The sequence below is a fragment of the Pristiophorus japonicus genome, chromosome 17, assembly GCF_044704955.1.
Source record: "Pristiophorus japonicus isolate sPriJap1 chromosome 17, sPriJap1.hap1, whole genome shotgun sequence".
Lineage (NCBI taxonomy): Eukaryota > Metazoa > Chordata > Chondrichthyes > Pristiophoridae > Pristiophorus > Pristiophorus japonicus.
Genome location: NC_091993.1, coordinates 117,912,237 through 117,937,279, shown reverse-complemented (window position 1 = coordinate 117,937,279; position 25,043 = coordinate 117,912,237).

The window sequence follows — 25,043 nt, the reverse complement described above, 5'->3', positions numbered from 1 at the left end:
CTCAAACCCCTCATCTATAAGCTTATATTGAAATTTCAACTTAGCGGAAATTTTTTGAGGATATAACTAGTAGAATGGACAAGGGAGAACCAGTGGATGTGGTGTATTTGGACTTTCAAAAAGCTTTTGGCAAGGTCCCACACAAGAGATTAGTGTGCAAAATGAAAGCACATGATATTGGGGGTAATGTACTGACGTGGATAGAGAACTGGTTGGCAGACAGGAAGCAAAGAGTGGGAATAAACGTGTCCTTTTCAGAATGGCAGGCAGTGACTAGTGGGGTGCCACAGGGCTCAGTGCTGTGACCCCAGCTATTTACAACATACATCAATGATTTGGACGAAGGAATTGAATGTAATATCTCCAAGTTTGCAGATGACACTAAGCAGGGTGGCAGTATGAGCTATGAGGAGCACGCTAAGAGGCTAGAGCATGACTTGGACAGGTTAGGTGAGTGGGCAAATGCATGGCAGATGCAGTATAATGTGGATAAATGTGAGGTTATCCACTTTGGTGGCAAAAACAGGGAGGCAGAATATTATCTGAATAGTGACAGATTAGGAAAAGGGGAGGTGCAACGAGACCTGGGTGTCATGGTACATCAGTCATTGAAAGTTGGCATGCAGGTACAGCAAGTAGTATAGGAGCAGGGAGGTGTTGCTACAGTTGTACAGGGCCTTGGTGAGGCCACACCTTGAGTATTGTGTACAGTTTTGATCTCCTAATCTGAGGAAGGATATTCTTGCTATTGAGGGAGTGCAGCGAAGGTTCACCAGTCTGATTTCCGGGATGGCAGGACTGACCAATGAAGAAAGACTGGATCGACTAGACTTATATTCACTGGAATTTAGAAGGATGAGAGGGGATCTCACAAAAACATATAAAATTCTGACGGGATTGGACAGGTTAGATGCAGGAAGAATGTTCCCAATGTTGGGGAAGTCCAGGGGTCATAGTTTAAGGATAAGGGATAAGCCATTTAGGACCGAGATGAGGAGAAACTTCTTCACTCAGAGAGTTGTGAACCTGCAGAATTCTCTATCACAGAAAGTTGTTGAGGCCAGTTCGTTAGATATATTCAAAGGGGAGTTAGATGTGGCCCTTACGGCTAAAGGGATTAAGGGGTATGGAGAGAATGCAGGAAAGGGGTAGTGAAGTTGCATGATCAGCCATGAATGGTGGTGCAGACTCGAAGGGCCGAATGGCCTATTCTTGCACCTATTTTCTATGTTTCTATGTTTCTAAAAGCCTTGATTTGATTGCCAGAAACGAGCTGAACATGTAAATGGCAAGTTGCCCTCAGCACTCAATCTTTCTAAGCCTCTCCAAAGAAAGAATAGACTTGCATTTATACAGCGCCGGGCATTTCAAAGCGCTTTACAGCTAATGAAGTACTTTTGAAGTGTAGTCACTGTTGTAATGTGGAAAACGTGGCAGCCAATTTGTGCACAGCAAGCTCCCACAAATAGCAATGTGCTAATGACCAGATAATCTGTTTTGTTATGTTGATTGTTGGCCAGGTCACTGGGGATAACTCCCCTACTCTTCTTCAAAATAATAATAATTTAAAAAAAAATAACAATAAACTTTTATTTATATATAGCGCCTTTAACATAGTAAAAACATCCCAAGGCGCTTCACAAGACAAACCAGATAAATTTGACACCAAACCACAAAAGAAGAAATTAAGGCAGATGACCAAAAGCTTGGTTAAAGAGGTAGGTTTTAAGGAATGTCTTAAAAAAGAGGAAACACAGGTAGAGAGGCGGAGAGATTTAGGGAGGGAGTTCCAGAGCTTGGGGCCCAAGCAACAGAAGGCACGGCCACCAATGGGTGAGCAGTTGTACTGAGGGTTGTTCAAGAGGGCAGCATTTGAGGAGCGCAGGTATCTTGTGAGGTTGTGAGGCTGAAAAAAATTACAGAGATAGGGAGGGGAAAGGCCATGGAGTGCTTAGTAAACAAGGATGAGAATTTTGAAATCGAGATGTAGTTTAACAGAGACCCAATTTAGATCTGAAAGCACAGGGGCAATGGGTGATTGTGACTTGGTGCAAGTTAGGACACAGGTTGCTGAGTTTTGGATGACCTCAAGTTTACGTAGTGAAATAGTGCCATGAGATCTTTTACGTCCACCTGAGAGAGCAGACAGGGCCTCGGTTTATCATTTCATCCGAAAGACGGCACCTCCGACAGTGCAGCGTTCCTCCAGCACTGCACTGGAGTGTCAGCCTAGATTTAAGTGCTCAAGTCCCTGGAGTGGGACTTGAACCCACAACCTTCTGACTCAGAGGCGAGTGTGTTACCCACTGGGCCACAGCTAAGAAGCAAAATAGTGGCACTTATAGTTTTTTTTAAATAATAAAGTTCTGGTGCACAAATGCTAGGTAGTTGGGAGATGAGGAGAATGTTGTATCTTCATCTTCACAGGAAGAAGATTCTTGTGCAGTTTCAACATTCATGGGAATCGGGGAAAATGTTAAAATCTAACATATGCAATAGTGAAAATCTGCTGTAAAATTGTGATGGGTTCCTGTCTCTATTGTGGTTGATGGTTGCTGATTGTGGCATGGACTTTATTTCTAATGTGGTGAGTGTGGGTTATTGGATTCTGCCTCTGTTGCAGTCCATCTTTCTAATACAGTGTGGTCGGTGGTTTGGTGAGTGCGGTCTGTGTTGTAGCCTCCCTTTCGGTTTGTGTCCAGCTGTGGTTCCGTGGTTAACACACTCGCCTTTGAGTCAGAAGGTTGTGGGTTCAAGTCCCATTTTGGAGACTTGAGCACAAAAGTCTATTCTGACACTCCTGTGCAGTGCTGAAGGAATGCTACACTGTCGGAGGTCCCATCTTTCGGATGAGACATTAAACAGAGGTCCTGTCTGCTCTCTCAGGTGGATGTAAAAGATCCCGTGGCACTATTTCGAAGAAGAGCAGGGGAGTGATCCCCAGTGTCCTGGCCAATACTTATCTCTCAATCAACAGCACAATAAAAACAGATTATCTGGTTATCACATTGCTGTTTGTGGGAGCTTGTTGTGCACAAATTGGCAGCTGCGTTTCCTACATTGCAACAGTGACTACACTCCAAAAGTACTTCATTGGCTGTGAAGCACTTTGCGATGTCCTGAGGTTGTGAAAGGCGCTATATAAATGCAGATCATTCTTTTATTGTAGTGAATGTTATGGTGGTTACTAGCAGTGATACTGTCTCTGTTTCTAATACAGTAGGTGAATGTGGAGTGTTGCTGTCTCTACAACTGTTGGGTGGCTAGGTAGATTGGCACATTGTAATCTCTAGTTCCATCACTGTGAGTGGACTAGTAGCTGCTGATTTACTTTCTATTTCTAATAAAGTGGCCCATTTAAAGCTTATCCTTCTGGTACATAAAATCTCAGCATCCAATTATAGTTTGAAAAAAGAACGAAAAAATAACTTGCATTTATATAGCATCTTTCACCTCCTTGGAACGTCCCAAAGTGTTTCACAGCCAATGATCTACTTTTAAAGTGTAGTTACTGTTGTAATGTAGGTAAATGTGGCAGCCAGTTTGCGCACAGCAAGGTCCCACAAACAGCAATGAGACGTGTGCTGGTTGAGGGATAAATGTTGACCAGGACACCGGGAGAACTTCCCAGCTCCTCAACATGCGGGCCTGGAATTTCCACTTGATGGTGCTGGTTTTTTCAGCACAATCGGTATAACGGGCACAAAAGAACACAGAGCTTTAAACGCAAATTGTGTTCAGTGTAACTCGAGTTTCTGCGAACTTTTGCACTAGTTTTATAAACATTGATTCAAAATGCTTATTTTGTGATAAACCCATTTTCAGCTGTATTAAATCAAACTTTACCAAGTTACCACTCTTAAGTGTATCAAGGAATATTTTGTACAGCTAAATTAAAAGAAAAAATATTACGTTTTAAAACGCTGCCCGATTGCGCGGATTCATGGCGATATGCAAATGAGTTTGAGCGGAAATCCGTGGGGTGGGGGGCTGATGGGGCAAAAACAATTTTCAAAGCAGGTGTAGTTTTGGGCGGCATTTGCGCTGGAATTGCTCAAAATGAAAACTCTATTACTTAATCTTTAACAGTCACCCAAGCAGGTCAATGGGGTATCGGTTTAACAGCTCATCTGACAGACGACACCTCCAACAATGCAGCATTGCTTCTGGTACTGGACTAAAGCTTCAGCCTGAATTATACAGTAATGTGCTGGCGTGAGACACAAGCTCAGTGTTCGGACGGAAAGGTGACTGTTCTGCCATCGAGTCGAGGCTCACTCTTGACACCAGTCACTTTGGAAAGCTCGGATTCTGCCTCTTGTACTTTCTTAAATGATGCCGAACATTTAGCATCCTTTGAGCAGAGATTATCCTAATTGGATCAGCCAGGTGCAGTGTAGATTGCATGTTATATTGTAATCTGATCTCTCCAAAGCTGTTAGAGAAAAAATTGCCTTTGAGTCTGGTCTTTTCTATGTAGTTGGGTTTATACACAATAAATGAACACTGGGAGAGAGAGTTTGGGGCACTCAGTGTGTTAAACAGGAGGTGTTCGGAGGCTAAAATTTCCCTTTAAAGCACTGTCAGAGATGCATAAAATTAAATCTAATCTAATAGTCTGGATTTTACATCGTGTGGTGGCTTTGGTGTTAACTCTTTTAAATGGACTCACTTACCCCTCACACATGTAATATGTAAATTCACCCACTTTCGCCTTGAATGTGAATTATGTAAATTCATTCACACCCCTTGCATTTATCTTCTTAGGCAGTCCCTCGGAGTCGAGGAAGACTTGCTTCCACAATAACATGAGTTCTCAGGTGACTGGTGAGGCTAATGTGGGACCTACAGTCTCTGGCACAGGTGGGGCAGACGGTGGTTGAAGGGACGGGTGGGTGGGGGGCTTGGGTTGTCGTGCGCTCCTTCCGCTGTTTGCTCTTGGCTTCCAAGTGCTCCTGGCGAAGAGACTCGAGATGTTCGGCGCCTCCCCGAATGCTTCTCCTGCATTTTGAGCGGTCTTGGGCCCGGGATTCCCAGGTGTCGGTGGGGATGTTGAACTTTTTAAAAGGGGATTTTGAGGGTGTCCTTGAAGCGTTTCCTCTGCCCACCTGGGGCTCGCTTGCTGTGTTGGAGCTCTGAGTAGAGCGTGTGTTTAGGGAGTCTCGTGTCGGGCCTGCGGACAATGTGGCCCGTCATTCAGCTCCGATGGCACGTGTACTTTGTTCGTGTAAAACAATGCACGTTCTGACACCATTTACTCTACAGTATTCTGGCCAATACCTATCCCTCAATCAACATCACTAAAAAACAGATTATCTAATCATTATCACGTTGCTGTTTGTGGGAGCTTGCTGTGCACAGATTGGCGGCTGTGGATGTCTGGTGGTCGTGAATGGCGCTATATAATTCTACCTCTGTTGCAGTTCCTTTTTCTAATACAGGAGGTTGGTGGTTTGGTGAATGAGGTCTGTGTTCTAGCCTCACTTTCTATTTATATCCAGTTGTGGCTCAGTAGTTAGCACTCTCGTCTCTGAGTCAGAAGGTTGTGGGTTCAAGTCCCACTCCAAGCACTTGAATGCAAAACTCTAGGCTGACCCTCCAGTGCAGTGCTGAGGGAGTATTGCAATGTTGGAGGTGCCGTCTCTCGGATGAGACATTAAACCGAGGCCCTGTCTGCTCTCAGCCATGGCTGACTCTGTGTTTCAATGTCTATGTTCAGACAAAACATTGGCCACTTTATGATGCAAAAGATCCCATGGCACCATTTTGAAGAAGAGCAGGGGAATTATCTCCAGCATCCTGGGCCAATATTTATCCCTCAATCAACGCTGCTATTAAAACAGATTTTCTTCTCATTGCTGTTTATGGCACCTTGCTGTGCGCTAATTGGCTGCCGCGTTTCCCACATTACAACAGTGACTACACTTCAGTACTTCATTGGCTGAAAATCGCTTTGGGACGACCTGAGGTCATGAAAGGCGCTACAGAAATGCAAGGTAGGCAATGTTTCAGTCAAGTTAAAAATGTTTCAACGGGCCCCTTAAAAGGAAAATTCTTCCCACTGGTAGGGTGGCGAGGAAGGTTGGGCTAAAGACAACAAACAAACTCCAACTTCAGCTGAGAGGATGTGTTCAAGGGATCGCAATGGAATTGTTGCATCAACACCATTGGCTGACCTATAGCTCATTAAGTGGCCAATGTTTTGTCTGAACATAGACATTGAAACCCAGAGTCAGCCGTGGCTCAGTGGGTAGCACCCTCGCCTGAGTCAGAAGGTTGTGGGTTCAAGGCCCATTCCAGATGAACACAGATATCTAGGCTGATACTCCAGTGCAGTGCTGAGGGAGCGCTGACCTGTCTGAGGTACCATCTTTTGGATGAAATGTTAAACCGAGGCCTCATCTGCTCTCACAGGTGGACGTAAAAGATCCCATGGCACTATTTCAAAGAAGAGCAGGGGATTTATCCCTCAATCAACATCACTAAAAACAGATGAACTGGTCATTATCACATTGCTGTTTGTGGGAGCTTGCTGTGCCAAAATTTGCTGCCGCATTTCCCACCTTACAACAGTAACTACACTCCAAAAAGTGCTTCATTGGCTGTAAAACGCTTTGAGACGTCTGGTGGTCGTGAAAGTCGCTATATAAATGCAAGTCTTTCTTGCTTAGATTTACCGAGCAGCATTATTGTAAAACTGTCTGTACTTTAAATGAGTTACTGTCAACATTAAAATAGGGCCAATTGGAAAATCTAAGAGTAAATGTTCCATCACGGGGGGCAAGATAGTTGAACCCAACATTTACGCATTCTGACATTACAGCAGGAGTCATTGGATAGTCATCAGTGAGAACCTTGACTGACCTTTCCCCTCTGTAGCCCTGAGTACTGAGGCCAATTACAACACCAACAACAGCTTGCATTTACATAGCAGCATCGCTACCATCACCCTGACTGACACCGGTTACTTTGGCACAATCTGCGGATCAGAACCGACACCTGGCTCAATCTGGAAGGCTCAATTCTGGTCTGTTTCATTATTCAATTATTATGCCCACATTACAACAGTGAATACGCTCCAAAAAGTACTTAATTGGCTGTAAAGCGCTTTCAGACGTCCAGTGGTGGTGAAAGGCGTTGTATAAATGTAAGTCTTTCTTTCGTGATTTAAGCTGTTTAAAATTGAGGGGGAATTGCTGTTGAGTTGCAGTTCCTGATTTTGTTTAAAAGGTAGTCATTGCATAAAATAAGCGGCAAACTGTTAATTTGGCATTGTAGCGAGTGCAGGGATAAGAATTAAATGAAGACACAAACTACATATAAAGCTTTTACAAGTTTGATGGTGCTGTAAAACAATTTACAATCCCATTGGCGAAATGTCGGCTCCCATATCACATACTCAGAAACTCAGCACTTTCCTTAATCAACCCAAGGGTTAGAAATGAAAAACTGATTGTGGTCAGAGTAAAGAAAAAAAAAAATCAAACCAGTTTACGGACCGATAAATCGCACTTGGAATGCATTCTGTTGAGGAGATTGTTAAACTGTTGTGGCCATGGTTGAGCTCGTACAATTCACCATTCTTGGCAAATGTATGACTGGGACGCCTAGAAATGAGGTTCGAAATCTGATTATAATTGACTGCAGTGTATGCAAGGTCATTGTGGAATAAACCTTTCAAAGCCTTGCTGGCTGGCTGGCAGACACCTTGGATTCCATACCAAAAAAAGTTTTCGGGGCAAAAAAAAACATCTTTAGATCTGATGGGTGGAAGTTTTCAGGGAATGGGGCTGTAAGATTTGGATCACAGGTCACACACAGTTTACCCAAAAGGGTCTTAGGAGTTATTGGCCTTTACCCAAAAGGGTCTTAGGAGACATGGGCCGTTTTATTAAGGAGCGGTAGTTCAAATACCTCAAGGGCCTCATACACGCACAGTGAGTGACATCGGAAAATTGAACAGTGCTTTGCTCATGGTTATTCATCCATCGACATTGATGAGAAATGCACCTGTAATTTTCCAATGAGCCTCCTACAACAACAACTTGTATTTATATAGCGCCTTTAACGTAGTAAAATGTCCCAAGGCACTTCACAGGAGTGTTATAAGACAAAACAAATAAATTTGACACTGTTGTGTATGCAATAACTGTTAGACTGAGTACTGTTTAACTCCAAGAGGTATGACCTTGGCTCTGCTTTATTAAGGCCCAAAGTGACTAATATACAAAATGGCTGGCCTTTTATACTTGGGCTGCACACACGTGCGTGCGGACCAATTGCCTTCAACAGTGACGCCATCTAGTGGCTAGTGATCCCAAAAGTACATACATGACAGACACTGAGCTGCACAAGGAGAACTTAGGGCAGGTGACCTAAAGTCAAGGAGGTCAAGGGAGGTAGGTTTTAAGGAACGTCTTGAAGGGGAAAAGAGAGAGACAGAGAGTGGCGGAGTGGTTTAGGGAGGGAGTCCAGAGCTTGGGGCCCAGGCAGCTGAAGGCACGGCCACCAATGGTTAAGCAGTGCGAGACGCTCCACCAATGGTGTCAATGGAAACTCTTCCCTCAAAATGCCCAAACTATGACCCGTAGGCCATAGGCGGTCAGTGAGCCATGGCAATCCAGCCTACCAGGCCCAGGAAACCTCGTTTCTCTGAGCACTGATAATTCTTACTCTGTTGGGTACCTGATTGAGTTGGGCTGAAGGTTTGGAAGGGGCTGTTAATGCTGATCTCTCTCTCTGGTGGACAAATCCTGAAACTGAACACTACGATCTGTTGCTTTCAGCTACGAACCAGCACCATCAAAAACAGATGAATTGGTCATTCTTTCAGTTGCTGTGTGCAAATTGTCCGGGGCATTTGTTGCACAAAGTACATTGGTTGTGATGCATTTTGGGACATCCTGAGGATGAGATAAGTTGCAATATTATGTTCTTATGTCCTTATTTGGATGATGGAGAAACTGTTAGTCTAATCCCATGGAAACAAACATAACGGCTTCCATTCCTTGTAGTATGTAATTTGCAGTCTATAATCCTCCAGGTCACTAAAAATTACTCGAGTTCCTTCATCCTTAGGCTGGTTTCTTTTCATTGTCAAAGACCATAAGAAGAACATAAGAACATAAGAAATACGAGCAGGAGTAGGCCATTTTGCCCCTCGAGCCTGCCCCCCCATTCAACAAGATCATGGCTGATCCTCTACTTCAACTCCACTTTCCTGGCTGATCCCCATATCCCTGGATTCCCAAAACTTTATCGACCTCTGTCTTCAATATACTCAACAACTGAGCTGCCACAGCCCTCTGTGATAGAGAATTCCAAAGATTCACAATCCTCTGAGTGAAGACATTTCTCATTTCAGTCCGAAATGGCCGACCCCTTGTTCTGAGACTGTGACCCCGTGTTCTGGATTGCCCAGGCAGGGCAAATATTTCTCAGCATTAACCCTGTCTAGCCCCTGAAAGAACTTTATATGTTTCAATTTGATCACCTCTCATTCTTCCAAGTTCTAGCGAATATAGACCTAGTCTACTCAATCTCTCATTATTGTTTTTTTTCTTGAGGATCCAAATTTTGGCCTGAAGTGAGATTGCCTTTGTATTACCCACAAACACTGGTGGAATATTGTTAGAGCTATAGTCCATGCGAGCCATTATTAAGACCTTGAGAATGCTTGGGCGACTTTGAGAGGAGTGGGGGGTGGGGGTGGGGGGGGGTCTGTAGTAATCCCCAGAAATTTCCCAAAATGTTTCTTACCTTGCTGCATTCTGCGTAACCTGGCAACACAAAAGGACACATCAATCTTCACACAAAGGAAGACAAAACTGATTCATGGTCTGGCTGTGGATGAAGGAAGTTTAGAACAGCCTGCGGCAGGAGGCATGGCCCTGGCCACAGTGGGAGAGATCTATTCTAATGTAATTCAGTCACATTTCAATTACAAATATGTATCCTGGCATAAACTGCCCGGAGACAATTGTGAATTTGCGAAGCAAAGTTAAATCAACCGTGATCTATTCAGGCGATAGCAACAGAAGAAGAACATTGTGTGCAAACTCCAAAATAAGTTGACATTAGTTTGATATTAATCCAGTTTAAACTTACCAATGACATGACCCATCATGAATGCTATGGTTGCTTTAAGGCATTATAACTTCTTTTTGTGACTAATAGCTTCTACATACTGAAATCTATTCGTGCTCTGCCCCTATGGCTGGACTCTAGGATTAATAATGATCTCATTTGCGATTCTGTTTTTGGATGAAGCAAGTAAGTAAATTAGGACAGATGGGATATAGTATACACGGACCAGAGATTTGACCAACTCAAATAACTCAATCAAATTAACGAAGACCAAATCCGATGGGATTGTAATTTACAGAGAATGAAACTAACTGGTTTGAGGTAGCCAAGCATGGACTGTGGAAAGAGTGGGCCTGATGTGCCGAATGGCCTGTTTCCGTCTGTTCCAAGCTTACTCTTCTCATGTAATCAGATCATTACCAGCTCACTGAGCTTGTTAGTCAATTATTGTGCACTTTCTCTGATTGGAGAATGGAACTTACTGCTGGGGTACAGGGGTGCGGGGGTGAAGGGGGGCGGGGGAGTGAGGGGGGTGGGTAACAAGCAATACTGTAGAACTTGAAGCACAAACGCTTTATGGTGATATGTCAATACATTTAACACTCACTTCCCAAAATATGCACCTTAATGCAAAGACTTGCTTTTCTATAGAAGCCTTGCACAAACTCAGGACATCCCAAAGTGCTTTACAGTCAATGAAGTATTTTTGAAGTGTAGTCACTGTTGTAATGTGGGAACCAGCCAATTTGCACACAGCAAGATCCCACAAACAGCAGCATGACAATGACCAAATAATTTGCTTTTTAGCGGTGTTAATTGGGGATAACTCCCCTACTCTTTGAAATAGTGCCGTGGGATCTTTTACGTCCACCTGAAAGGGCAGACGGGGCCTCGGTTTAACGTCTCATCTGAAAGACGACACCTCCGACAATGCAGCGCTCCCTCAGCACAGCACTGGGAGTGTCAGTTTAGACTTTTGTTCTTGAGAAAGCAGGAATGGGGTACTGAAGTTGCATATTCAGCCATGAACTCATTGAATGGTGGTGCAGGCTCGAAGGGCCGAATGGCCTACGCCTGCACCTATTTTCTATGTTTCTATGTTTCTAAGTCCCTGGAGTGAGACTTGAACCATGGCATCTGAGTGCTACCCAGTGAGCAACGGCTGACACCACATATGCAAAATAACACATCTCCATCCTGAGGTTAGGATAGGACCAGGAATCTTTCCGGTAGCCTATTCCACCTCATCCTTCCCCACAGACTTCCTTAAGCCCTGACCCCACCACAGCCAAAGGGACCCTAGGATTAACTGATAGGAACATTTGGGAACAGGAGGAAGCCATTCAGCCCCTCGCGCCTGCTCCGTTATTCAATGAGACCATGACTGATCGATGCATCAATTCCAATTACCTGCCTTTGCTCCATATCCCTCGATACCCTCATCGAGCAAAAATCCAGCGATCTGAGTCTTGATGAATGATTAGGACCCACTTCACCCTGCCCACCTAAACACTTTACCAAGGATTACATATTGCTGAAATATTGCCTAAATCCAATGTTCAACAAATCCCTGACTCACCCATCCTGTTTTTTCCTAAGCTTCCTTCCAAAGAATAACTTCAGTAGAGCTACCGAAATGTACAATGCTGAGTATGAATAGCAATGCTCAGAGATCGGAGCACAAGAATCTAGGCTGACACTCCAGTGCAGTACTGAGAAAGCGCTGCACTGTCGGAAGTATCGTCTTTCGGATCTAAAAAAACCCCCAGATTATCTGATCCTTATCACACTGCTGCTTGTGGGAGCTTGCTGTGCACAAATTGGCTGTCACGTTTGCTACATTACAACAGTGACTACACTTCAAAAGTACTTCATTGGCTGTAAAGCGCTTATGATATCCTGAGGTAGTTTGTTTTATTTGTTCACGGAATGTGGGTGTTAGTTAACCAGTTGGGTTTTTATGACAATCCGGTAGTTTCATCGCCACCATTATATAAATATAAATATAAAAAAATTAAAAAATAAATAAAAACAAATAAAATTAAAAAATAAAATAAAACAAATAAAAAATAATATAAAAATATATACAAATAAATAAAAATAAAAGAATTAAAAAAATTGAATAATCTGTTACAAACGGTGACCCCAGAAAAGATTTGATGGAATAAACCTCTCAATTCCTTCCCACAGAGATAGATTTAAAGTAATTTATAAATGTAAAGTAATTGGTAAGAGGTTTAGAGGGGATTTGAGGGGAATTTTTTTCACCCAGAGGGCGGTGAAGGTCTGGAACTCACTGCCTGAAAGGGTGGTAGAGGCAGAAACCCTCACCACATTTAAAAAGTACTTGGATGTGCACCTGAAGTGCCGTAACCTACAGGGCTACGGACCAAGAGCTGGAAAGTGGGATTAGTTCTTTGTGTCCATGCCGGCCAACAATGGGCCGAATTGGCCTCCTTCCGTGCTGTAAACTTCTATGATTCTATAGGTATTGATGCTGAATTATCTCCAAGAAACCTTCTTTGACCGATACTTTCCCATCTGCCTCTCTTCACATCTCTCCAACGCAGGTACAGTAAAACGCGAGGCACTGCAATGGGACAGCTGGTACATCCGAGTAGTGAGGGCTGAAATGCACAGTCTCGCCCAAGCTGATGGTGAACTGCAGAGAGCAGTGTTGTGCATGGGGAAGAAACAATCTGGAACAGTTTGTTTTGGCAGCCTGATACAACCAGAGACAAAATAAAAATCACTTCAGCTCCATTGTGTTATTTAACATTTTATATGCTGGAAGTCTACCTTCAAACCTGTAAATACACATAAACTGTCTGATATAGCCATGCTGGAATGTATGGTCTGTATGCAAAAAGAAAATAGGCTTCATTCCTCAGTGAATGAACACAGTTCTTGGCACATTCTACACACAAGTCAGAACTAGCTTCAATTTATCATTCTTTTCTGCTGGTATTTTATTAATACAGATCCAAGTTCATTGCCAGGTCTCAGTGGAGCTGTCATTATTGCTGCTTGGTAATGCAGACCGCTTTATTCATCTTAGTTTGGTTTCCTGACTTTGTAAATATTAACAGCAGGGAACACAATGGGCTCGATTTGCGGCTTTTAATATTTCGGGGTGGTAATGGTGGCGAGGCGGTCCCAATACCACCTGGAAAAAGTCTGCGCCCTCGTCTGCAAAATTCGGCAAAAAATAAGGTTCCACGATCGTGGCACAAAATCAGGCATTACACCAGGAAGTTTTTGTACCCCTGCCGTGAAAATCACAGTGTTAAATAACAACTTGTATTTATATAGCGCCTCACAGGAGTATTGTGATAAACATTTGACACCGAGCCACATAAGTAGAAATTAGCGCAGCTGACCAAACGCTTGGTCAAAGAGATAGTTTTAAGGAGTGTCTTAAAGGAGGAAAGAGAGGTAGAGAGACGGAGAGGTTTAGGGAGGGAGTTCCAGAGCTCAGGGCCCAGGCAACAGAAGGCACGGCCACCAATGGTTGAGCGATTACAATTAGGGATGCTCAGGAGGGAAGAATTAGAGGAGTGCAGACATCTCAGGGGGTCGTGAGGCTGGAGGAGATTACAGAGATAGGGAGGGGCGAGGCCATGGAGGGGATTTGAAAGTAAGGATGAGATTTTTTAAACGGAAGCCAATGTAGGTCAGCGAGCACAGGGATGATGGGTGAGCAGGACTTGGGTGCGAGTTAGGACACGGGCAGCCGAGTTTTGGATCACCTCTAGTTTACATAGTGTAGAATGTGGGAGGCTAGCCAGGTATGCATTGGAATAGTCAAGTCTGGAGGTAACAAAGGCATGGATGAGGGCTTCAGCAGCGGATGAGCTGATGCAAGGGCGGAGACAGGCGATGTTATGGAGGTGGAAGTAGGTGGTCTTAGTTATGCTGCAGATGTGTGGTCGAAAGCTCATCTCAAGGTCAAATATGACACCAAAGTTGCCAACAATCTGCTTCAACCTCAGACAGGAGTTGGGGAGAGGGATGGAGTCAGTGTCTAGGGAATGGAGATTGTGGCGGGGACCAAAAACAATGGTTTTGGTCTTTCCAATATTCAATTGAAGAACACTTCTGCTCATCGTCGGACAAGCAGTCTGACAATTTAGAGACCATGGAGAGGTCTAGAGAAGTGATAGTGAGGTAGAGCTGGGTGTCATCAGCGTACATGTGGAAACTGACGCTGTGTTTCCGGAAAATGTCGCCAAGGGGCAACATGTAGATGAGAAATAGGAGGGGGCCAAGGATAAATCCTTGGGGGACACCAGAGGTAACGATGCGGGGGTGGAAAGAGAAGCCGTTGCAGGTGATTCTCTGGCTACGATTAGATAGATAAGAATAGAACCAGGCAAGTGCAGTCCCACCGAGCTGGACAACAGTGGAGAGGCGTTAGAGAAGGATAGAGTTGTCAACTGTGCAATAAGTCAGAATAATGTGCAAGACAAGGTTGTGCAGATGCCCTGATTTTTGTTGATTATGCTTGTAAATAGTTTTTTTGATTTAATGCACTTCATTGTTGTTCAGTGCCCCACATAACGTTGTCTATTGTATGGTTTTCTGTTGGTGGGGGGGTTTAAGTTACTTTGTTGCAGTCAAATGTCTGTTTGATCCTTTGTCATTGGTGTCTTGTGCATCATTCCAACGTTCACCGGAGATGGACCTTTATGGGGGCACATAGCGTGTCCACTATTAGCTCGATCCCTCAGTTTCCTTCATTTAGGAGAACTGGTCCATTATGAGCTGGCGACGTGCGACACTTGGTCCTGCAGCATCTCCACGCTGTCTCCCCCGTGGATGGTGTGGCAAGCCAATGGGGGCCTCATTGTTAGATCTCTTAATTTTCAATGAAATGCGAACTCTGGTTGTAGTTTTAACATAACTTTTATTCTGGCAGCAGCAACAAGCTTCTGGCTGATTGCCAGTTCCTTTGCCTTACTGAGACCACATGGCCAAAATGGCTGTTCTTATACCTGGCTCAGTTTACAGAAATGAACGCGCCTTCTTTGACTTTATTGGCTCAATTGATATTCTGTTAACCTTTAATTGGCTCGCTACCAAAGGTCCTAAAATGTCAAGTTGATTGATGACTTAATGCAACATGCTCCCACTCACGTAGCAACTCTGACTGGGGGTCTGTGAATTCTCACAGACTGTCTGTATGCAGCCTGTTTGAATTCTCTATCAATCCCCCCTTTGATTCTTTCACAAACTGAATCATAAAACATCAGGTATCACTGGTTAAACATTCTACAAAATAATTTCATACATGTTAATAGAGTTTCCTTCTAAAATTTGTTGATGTGTTTCGCCACATGTCCGGACTAGTAGCTTCCATTCAAATTTACACCAACCCAAATTCCATCGTGGCCACAATGGAAGTCTGGTTTTAGTAGGTTAATTAACCTTATTCCAATTTAATCCAAATCAGTATCTTAATTCAACCAGTAAACAACCTTCCCTTAAGCATAACATACCCCTGTGCCACGTACAGACGGTCTGATGGGACCTGCAAGGTGTCTCACCTGCGGGACAGCAGCTACAGCCGCCTGGTCGCAACAACATTTAATCAACATAAACAAACAATATAAAAGTAAAATAATTACAACAAATAGAATTAAACCTTCCACCAATGAAGTTCCTATTGAACCTAGCCATTCAGTGGCTCCGCTCCACAAAGTGAATAATGGGGGTTGCTTAAGTTTTTCTACCTCCTTTTGGATATGCTCCGCTAAGTGGGTAATTTCTTCGGAGCTATCTGGGATATATGTGCAACACTCAGTTCCGAGTAGGGCGCAAGTACCTCCCTTTTCAGCCAGGATATAATCAAGGGCCAGTCTATTCTGTAGGGCTACTGTGCGGATTGCTACCATTTCTGCATTGATTTTAACTCGGGCCTCTGAGGTATCATTGGCTACCCGTTCCACAACGGATGCCATGTTAATGGATTCCCTTGCCAGTCTGGCGGTCCCATACCTGGGGGTCAGAATGACAAAGAACCTCTCTGTTTCTGTGATAGCTCTCTTAGGACAGTGTAAATGTTGACAGTGACTTTATATGATACATATATGGCACAATATAGGCTAGATAGCAGGCTCCCGTCCAATTCTGAGGCAACCAACGGTAGGCCTTGTGGCCACACAGCCAATAGGTGCCATTATAGGCAATGAATGTTAGCTGTTTCTTTGTCAGCAACACTCCAGGGCCTGTCCAGGCTTTTCCATCTGTTTTATTCAGAATCCCCGTTACGTTAAAAACTCCCACATCCACCCAGTTTGGACAGTTCCTTGGCTTGATTATATTATAATTCCAGGAGCAGTTACTATACCCAATATTTTGGCCTCCTTTGATGTTTCTAATCAGACAGACCAATTCCCCCGGTCTTCCTATTCCCATTGTATTAGTGATAACAAAAAATGGGGGCCTTTTGGAATTATTGTACCACTTCAAAGGTAGTCAGATTGTAACCTGCTGACTTCCATTTACGTGCCCAGTTTTCCGTATCCTGAAACGCATTGCCTGTTTTGTTTTGATTAATTATCCACTAAGCCATTTCCAAGATATTCAAGGGAACTGGCCTCAAGGGAATCGCTCCCTTTGAGTGAATAAGAATATGCGCACATACCCAACAACTAGAAATGTTACCTTGTTTGGCATAAATGTATGACATATATAAAAAGGTATTTACATGTAATTCCCTGGCTACCCTACTATTTCCCTTTGGTGCAGAGGGTCGGCTAGTAAGAAGTAGGCTTATGCCTAAAATACCTACAGTCAGTAAAACAGTAAATTTATAAATTTTGGCAAAAAGTAATTGTCCTTATTAGATTTCAGCTTCAGTTACGGGTGCTCGTTTAACGTGTGAGGCGTGGATCCAGGCTTTCTTTCCTTGGACTTTAACAGCTGCCTGGGTGGTCAATACCACTTGATAAGGTCCCTGCCACTTGGCACCCAAAGGTTCTTTATGCAACTTTTTCACATAGACCCAGACTCCCGGGATTATGTCATGTCCTCCTTCGGGTGGATTACCCCAAGCTGCCGATACCTGTCGGTAAACAGAACTAATAGCATTGGTTAGGTTCTGACAGTATGATAACAAAGTGTCACTCATTAAGTGAACATCAGCTTTCCATAAATCAATAGTTCCTGGCAGCGACATGGGTCTTCCTGTTATCATTTCAAATGGGCTTAGACCTGTAGTTCTGTTTGGGGTTGCCCTAATGCTACATAGTGCCTGGGGCCATGGTGTTCCTTCTTGGTGATATTTGGCAAGCCGTTGTTTCAGAGTTCGATTCATTCGTTCTACTTGTCCTGATGATTGTGGATGATAAGGACAGTGTAAATCCCACGTAATGTTCAGTGGCCTACAGACTTCTTGGCAGACAGCACCTGTGAAGTGTGTTCCCTGATCTGAGTCAATGCTACTCGGGACTCCCCATCGGGGAATGTAATCCTTACACAAGACCTTTGCAGTGTGATTGGCTGTGGCTCTTTTAGTTGGGACAGCTTCTACCCATCTAGAGAATCTGTCGACCATGACAAGAATGTTAGTGTATCCTTGGCATGAAGGAAGAGATATATAATCAACCTGCAAATGCTGGAATGGTCCGACAGGGGCAGGGGGCCTCAGTTGGGGCATTACCGTGATGGTCCAGAATTATTTTTCTGGCAGACCACACAGCGGTCTGCTACCAACTGGGCTTGTTTTTTAAATCCCCGACCCCACCAGCTTTTCTGGAACTGTGCCATCATCTGTTGTGAGGCCAAGTGTCCCCACGAGTGGATCTGTTGGGCTAAAAAAGGCATAAGCGCTTGTGGCGCGACTGGCTTGTCAGTAACTCTTTGTCTCCAGACACCATCTTCACATATCTTAATTCCTGCCTCAATCCTTGTCCATTTTTCCTCTCGGGAGCACTCGCCTTGCATTGTTTGAAGGTCTCGTGTCAGAGTCCTGAGTGCTTTCAATCTGCACATCTGTGTTGGTTCTTCTGGGGGAGTGCCCTGTGAGGCGGCATCTTTAGCTGTTTGGTCGGCTAGGGCATTTCCCTGTGCTTCCGTGGTACTTTCCTTGGTATGGGCCTTACACTTCAGGATGGACACTTCCTGAGGTAATTGTATAGCCTCTAGTAAGTCTTGGACTTCTTTTCCATTTCGGATAGGTGTACCAGCAGCAGTGAGGAATCCCCTTTTCCGCCATAACAGATCAAAGTCGTGAGCGACTCCAAAAGCATAACCCGAATCTGTGTAGACATTAGCTGTCTGTCCTTCTGCTATTCGACATGCTTCTGACAGGGCCCATAACTCGGCCTGTTGTGCTGACGTTCCTGAGGGTAAACATCCTTTTGCCACTACCTCATATAAGGTTGTAACTGCCCATCCTGCTTTTCTGGTACCATTGTCAACAAAGGAGGAACCATCTGTAAACAGGATGAGGTCTGGATTGTGCAGAGGCTCCTCTGCTGCTAAGGCTGCTTCTTCTGTTTCTTTTAAAATCTCCACGCAGTCATGCTCTTCACATTCTCCCCCCTCTTGCTCCCTCGATTCTGACATCGGGAGCATAGATGCGGGATTAACCGGGCTGGCCCGGACAATATGGAGATTAGGAGCTTCCAAAACTGCTGTCCAGCGGGTCCATCTAGCTGCCGTCACCTGAGACATTCTATTCATAGACACCAAAGCTTGTACTGTGTGGGGACACTTGACAATCAGCTTTTGGTCGAGGACTAGACCCGCAGTGGTCATTACCGCTCGACATGTAGCTTCCATGGCCCTTAGGCAACTTCCCCATCCGAGGGCTACCGCATCCAGTTTTGCCGAATAATAGCTGATAGGTCTTTGCCGATCCCCATGTTCTTGTGTCAGTATAGCTGTCATATATCCTTCTTTCTCATGGACAAACAGGGTAAATGGCTTTCCACTGTCGGGGATTCCCAGAGCCAGTGCCGAACACAAAGCCTTTTTCAAACTCAGGAAGGCCTCTTGCTGTTCCTTAGTGAGGGTGATGGCTTCTTTAGAGGCACGTTTCCCCTTTAAAATATCATTCAATGGCTGAGCAAGTTGTGTGAAGGAGTCAATCCAATTTCTGTTAAAGTTACACAATCCCAAAAAAGACCTTAGTTCCTCAATTAAGTTCCTGGTGGGTTTTTTCGCAGCCCGAATGGCTGCAGTTCTATCCTGGGTAAGTTCTCTCTTTCCTTGTGAAATCTTTTGTCCCAGGTATACAATCTCTTCTTGGGATATTTGTGCTTTGTCGACGCTGGCTTTATGTCCTTTCAGCCAAAGGTGGTCCAGCAAAGCTCGTAAATCTTATTCATGCTGTTCTTCCGTGTTTGAAGCTAGCAGGATATCGTCTACATATTGGATGACTGTGGATGACAAGGGAGGTAATTCTCGCAAATGGCTTTGTAAAGCCATGTGGAATACCGTAGGGCTGTTGTGGAAACCCTGCGGTAACCGGGTCCAAGTATAATGTTGTCCTTGGACCGTGAAAGCAAACCACTGTCGAACCTCCGGTGCCAGAGGCACCGACCAAAATCTGTTGGCCATATCTATAACTGAGAAATATTTATGTTCCGGTTTGAGGGCATTAAAAATGGTGGAGGGATCTGTGACCAAAGGAGCTTTTTGATCAATACACTGGTTAGCTTTCCTATAATCGACAGTCAAACGGCAAGTCTCATTAGATTTCTGTACCGGCAACACGGGGCTATTGGAGGATCTATGCATTTTAATAAGCACCCCTTGTTTCTCCAATTGCTGAATAACCGGTAAGATTCCCGCGATGGCAGTTGGACTGATGGGATACTGTTTAGTGCATGGAGGTTTGGTCCCGGTAAATGCCGCAGGCTCCATCTGGAGTAGGCCACAATCGTTCTTATCTTTAGCCCATATCGGGGGTGTTCCTTCAATTCTTCTTTCTTCAAAGTTCCAATTGACCATGTCACCTGACCACCCTTGAAATGCAACGATGAATCTACTTGGATTAGAACGTCCATTCCCAAAAGGGGTTGATCTACTGGGCCTATCCAGACCGGCGTGGTTAGTTCATGTGGACCCAGCCCTATAAGTACCAGTGTTGTCCTTTTAATTTCCATTTTATGGCCCCCTACTCCATAGGCTGTACATGCCCTACCATCCAACGGCAAAAAGTCTCCATATTGTAGGGGTAAGCATGTTAATTCCGCCCCATGTCTAAAAGATAGTCCACATCCTTATCGCCCACCCTCACAGTTATATATAGCCCATCTCTCCTTTGTTGTATTAGTGCGAGGAGAGGGTTCAGGGTGGGCTCTAATCGTTTTTTGCTATCCCAAGTAACTCCTTCTGTTGTTGTATTGTCAGTCGCTTAAATGCTTCTATGAGGTCATTATCTTGTGACAAGCCTGGTTTGTTGGCTGAATTGTATTCCTGGCTGCGTCCTCTTCCCCGGCCGTGACCTTTCTGTTTTGCCCTGCACGTCTTGGCCCAGTGACTTTCTTTCCCACAATAATGACATTTTCCGGGTAATTTTCCTAATGACTGTTTATCGGAATCCTGGGATTTCCATCCCATAGCCTGTACAGCTCGGACTTTAGCTCCCATATCCCGATCTAATTGGTTACATCGATCCACCAATGCTGCAAAGGTAGTTCCTCTTCCTTCCCAGTCCGGTAACACTACCTTAAGCATTTTGGACAGTTCTGGCTTTAGACCTGCCACGAAAGCTGCTTTCAGGGGTCCAAACACTTGTTCATCCATTTCCTCATCCGTATTATTCATACTCGAATGTTCTAGCCACGTGCATCTAAACCGCTCGTCATACTCCAGGACCTCCTCTGTTCCTTTCTGTTGGCAGGCTGCAATTTTTCCCCAGTCTGTCTTCGCTGGACTGAAGGCTTGCAGCCAGTGTTTAATCGCCTCCCATCCTGCGTTTAATTCTTGCTCATCCTGCCCCAAAGCTTCTTCTACCTTGTCGTGTAATTTTCTTCCTTGTGTTTTTGGAACCATTGTGGTCAAAGTTTGCACTCCGTCCCAGGGATGAAGTTGATATATATTTCTTAAGCGGTCCAATTGGTCCCACGTTTTCACTCCCACTTTCTTTGGATTGGGCAATTCCTTGGACCATTTATCAATTTTCTCTGGGTCTGCCGGATCATGAAATAAGTATTCTGCATACACCCTTTTCCTCGTTTTTTTGGTTCCGCCCTCACCCGCAGTCTCTTCTGATTTGACTGCAACTCGTCTTTTTTTAAACGGGGCAAAGCGCACTCCTAATTCTTCATCCTCCGACCCTGTATCGTCAGAGGATTCAGAATCCATATCTATTCCTCGGTCGTGTCCTCGGGTTTGCGCTTTTAATTTATCCAAACATGGGTACCCTGGGAATTGACCAATACATTTTCCTTTTCCTATTATTGTCTCTTGACCTAATGATTTTTTCCATTCTTTAATTTCACCTTTAAGATCTTTAACTTCCGCTTCCGACTTTTCAAGTTCAAGTTTTTTCTGTCGCAGCTGTGCACAAACAGCTTGCAATTGGTCCTTTGTACTGGTCAGTTCTCGATCATGTTGGGAACACTTTATAATTTCATTCCGCTGTCGGATCTGTCCCATAACAGTTAGGGACCATCTGATTCGCTCTTTATTTTTCATACGGGTCGTTTTTCCCCAGACCCTTTTAATCTCGTTCACGGACCATTGTCCTTTGGAGGTTCCGTACTTTTGTTCGATCTTAATACAGGTTTTAAATAAGTCGAATTGTTGCTCTATGTATTCTTTCAACTGTTGGAGGATTTCATCTATCGAAACCTCAGGTAGTGCCTGCCCACCTTTAACAGTTGTAGGCAATTCTTTGCTCTTATCTCCTGCTGCCATAATACTAATTTCTTTACTGGGGTCTCGAGTCGTAGGCTTTCCAGCCGATCAGTGGGTCGGTGATTAATTAACTAACACACCGCCGAAGTTAGACGTCTATGGAAGCTCGAGCCGACTACCAACTGGAGGGTTCGCAAACCGGAGGCTTTTGGAATCGCGTAGAAGGAGAGGCGAATTTAGACTTTTGACCGAGGACTTTTATAAAGAGGAGTCCTTACCTCAGTATGTAGATCCGATGACCAAAATTCAGTTTCTTCCCTCAGCGATCCTGTTCGTGATGCCAAAATTGTTAGATCTCTTAATTTTCAATGAAATGCGAACTCCGGTTGTAGTTTTAACATAACTTTTATTCTGGCAGCAACAACAAGCTTCTGGTTGATTGCCAGTTCCTTTGTCTTACTGAGACCACATGGCCAAAATGGCTGTTCTTAGACCTGGCTCAGTTTACTGAAAAGAACGCGCCTTCTTTGACCTTATTGGCTCAATTGATATTCTGTTAACCTTTAATTGGCTCGCTACCAAAGGTCCTAAAATGTCAGGTTGATTGATGACTTAATGCAACATGCTCCCACTCACGTAGCAGCTCTGACTGGGGGTCTGTGAATTCTCACAGACTGTCTGCTGTCTGTATGCAGCCTGTTTGAATTCTCTATCACTCATCATCCTCCTCCTCCTGAGGTGGGCCTGCAATCCCTGGCAAAGCCTGGCCCCTCATGATGGCCAAGCTGTGCAATATGCAGCACATGACAATGAATTCGGAAACCTGTTGAGGGGAGTATTGAAGTTTGCCTCCAGAGCGGTCCAGGTATGGGTCTGCCTGTAGGAGATGGCATATCTCTGTCAGCATTTCCTTTTGGAAGCGCAGCCATCTCACACACTGCTCTTCAGAGAGCTGGAGGTATGAGCATTGGTGCCTGTAAACCAGCGGTGGGCAAGCCCAACTCCCTAAACATGTTTGGCCTCTCCTCAAGCATGGTCCGACATGGCCAAGAACCCTTGTTGTATCTCGACGTGGCCTAGAAATAGCATGGAGGATGATACGCTGGTGAACTAGTAATGCCCCCATTAAATTCTTTCAATGAATAGCAGATAAAAGTGCCGCTTTCAAGACGGAGCTTCATATAGCGTGCTGTGCACAAATGTTGCAGTCAATGTGGCCTGCGATGAGTTACATACACTGCAAATACCACCTACTGAACTGTGGGAATGCCTGGATTTTAAGGCGTTTCCCAGAATGGGCGTATAATGGGGCGTTTAGGGCCCAATTTTGCATCCGGGGCGCTAGTGGAGTGTTGCATTGATGTCATCATCTCACTGATACTAGAGGGCAGGGCAGTAAGTTTTTGCATCGCCGCAAACCCTGAGCTGAATTTACCGACCGGATGTTAAAATCCGGACGCCCACTGTTACACCTAAAAACAACCTTTTCCTCCCCTCCGGGGCGCTACTAGAAGTGCAAGGGAGCCGAAAATCCAGCCAAATGTGTGCAATTTGACAATGTCATTAGAACAGGGCTATGGCGAAAGAGCTGGGGACTGGGTCTAATTGGATCGCTCTATCAAAGAGCCAGCTCAGGCACGATGGGCCCAATTGTGTCCTTCTGGGTTTTTTTATTCATTAACAGGATGTGGGCACCACTGAGCCATCCTAAATTGCCCTGGAGAAGGTGTTGGTGAGCCATCTTCTTGACAACTGAGCGGCTTGCTAGGCTATTTAAGAGTCAACCACATTGCTGTAGGTCTGGAGACACATGTAGGCCAGACCAGGATAGGACGGCAGATTTCCTTCCCTAAAGGACATTAGTGAACCACATGGGTTTTTACGACAATCCAGTAGTTTCATGGTCACCATTACTGTCCAGATTTATTGAAGTAACTGAATTTAAATTCCCCAGCTTCCATGGTGGGATTTGAACTCTTGTCTCTAGATCATTAGTCCCAGCCTCGGGATTATTAGCCCAGTAACATAACCACCATGCTACCGTACTCGTAATGAACGGAGATCTGTGCTGTTATTCAATGAACAGGCCTTTGAATCTGGCCCAGCCAGATGAAGATCTAATCTTACTTATGACTGTTAAGGTGTTCAACGTTCATTTAGTTCCAAGTGTACAATGTCAAAGCATTTTTCTTAATGCAAAATGTGGAAGCTATCACTGCCATTGACTCTCAAGGTGACTAAAAGAAGTGAGTTTTATCATTTCTGATCTTGGCAGTTTTATTTCAGTGGATGGGAACCCATTCTAATATGTAATAGATTGCAGACCTGTCTGCTCGTGATATTGGTAGCCACAATTATTAGAAAGAATATTAATTCAGATAAAACTACACTTCCATTGAACCGACTGATTGGCTAGCGAGTCAGCCGTCGCTCAGTGGTTAGTGCTCTAGCCTCTGAGTCAGAAGGTTGTGGGTTCAAGTCCGACATCAGCACATTAAATCTTGGCTGACACTCCCAGTGCAGTGCTGAGGGTGCGCTGCACTGTTGGAGGTGTCGTCTTTCAGATGAAAAGTTGAACCGAGGCCCATATTTGCTCTCTCAGGTGGGCATAAAAGATCCCTCAGCACTATTTTGAAAAAGAGCCAATATTTATCCCTCAGTCAGCATAACAAAAAAAAACAGATTATCTGGTCATTATCACATTGCTGTTTGTGGGAGCTTGCTGTGCACAAGTTGGCTGCCGCGTTTCCCACATTACAACAGTGGACTACACTCCAAAAATACTTCATTCTCTGTAAAGTGCTTTGAGCTGTCTGGTGGTCGTGAAAGGTGCTATATAAATACAAGTCTTTCTTTTTTCTTTATACGAGGACCGTATAAGTATATTACAGAAAGACAATGATTGGGGAAGTCCAGAACCAGGGGACACAGTCTAAGGATAAGGGGGAAGCCATTTAGGACCGAGATGAGGAGGAATTTCTTCACCCAGAGAGTGGTGAACCTGTGGAATTCTCTACCACAGAAAGTTGTTGAGGCCAATTCACTAAATATATTCAAAAAGGAGTTAGATGAAGTCCTTACTACTAGGGGAATCAAGGGGTATGGTGAGAAAGCAGGAATGGGGTACTGAAGTTGCATGTTCA